The sequence below is a fragment of the Martes martes genome (genome assembly GCF_963455335.1).
Source record: "Martes martes genome assembly, chromosome: 7".
Lineage (NCBI taxonomy): Eukaryota > Metazoa > Chordata > Mammalia > Carnivora > Mustelidae > Martes > Martes martes.
The window spans coordinates 113,911,276-113,912,661 of NC_137894.1; positions in this window are offsets into that span (position 1 = coordinate 113,911,276).

Here is a 1,386-nt window from a genome sequence, read left to right on the forward strand (position 1 = left end):
TGGGCCAAGAGAGCCGTGTCTCTCCTTCGCCGCCCACTGAGTGCGTCCCACATGCGTCCTGCCCCTGGGGACCTGTCCAGGTCCTGCACCGATCCAGGTCTGGTCCTCCCTGTTCCCTGTTCAGTCCCTGATACCTCCACTCTCATTCAGGGGAAGACGCCCTCCCCATTCCCCCAAATCTGGGTGGTGAAACAGCGGAGTGTCCCGTTTCCTTGCGGGACCGAGGTAGCAGATCTCAAGGGGCTGTGGGACAGGGGAGGGACAGGCGTGCAGCTGGCTTCCAGGAAGCGATTTGTCCGTGGCTCTTCTCCTGTAAGATGACAGGGCCCCATGTCCTTCTTGCCTGTTCTGGGAAAACCCTTATCTTATTCCCAAACCTGGACAGAGCAGGTCCTGAGAGGTGACTATGCTCTGCAGAGGGTAAAGCCTGCTGGGGCGGTGAGGGGCTCTCAGGAAGGTTGGGAGGCTTTTTCCTTGAAAGGGAAACCCTGCAGCAGAGATGGTTGTGCCCCCATTTCCCAGCCAGCAGCAGCCGGAGTGGCCCCATCGCTTGGGAAACTTGCAGAGAAGGAAGCAGGAGCGCACAGGCTTTCCTCCCCGATTTCCTGACTGTTCTACTTGCTCTCTGCCCGTGTGTCTGAGGCTGGGAGCCAGGTTCTGCGTGGCCCAGAAGAGCGGAAGGAGAAAGAGGTGGGGACGTGGGGCAGGGCACACCGTGTGTGTGTGGGGTGCGGGGAAAGGCAGTCCTGAGCCTCCCCCTGATGAGGGAACAGAAGGCTGGCTGAAGCCAGAACGCAAGCTGACACTCCTGGGTGGGGCCCCTGTGATGTTCTTCCGGGGATCTCCCAACTCTCTTAATGTCAATACCTTGCTAGAGCAGAAAACAACTTCAACAAAGGCAAGACCTCATTATCTTGCACGTCCTCTTTAGCATATGAGAGCTCTTTTGAAACTTCCCTTTTCCTTACTTCCCCCAACTCCCCACTATATAACCAGCCACTCCTCAGGCCCTCACAGTGCCTCAGCTCTTTCTGCCCATGGGCCCTGCCCCCGAGCTGTAATAAGACCGCCATTTTGCACCAAAGATGTCTCAAGAATTCTTTCTTGGACGTTGGCTCTGGACCTCACCCCATCGAACCTCACCTGTATTCCAAAAGCACATCAAAACCACAGCACCTCCGTCCCAGTGGCAGGGGTAGGACAGAACAGACCTCTTCGCTGGGTTGGAACCCACGAGGCTTGGGTGGTGTCTCACAGTTTCATATTTGCCGAAATGGGATGTTAGGCTTTGTCGGGGGAGGGTCTCAAGAGCAGGGCAGGGACAGGTTGTGAACCCCTTCGGGGGAACAGATTTTGGTTCAGAATGAGGAACCACTTAAAAATGGC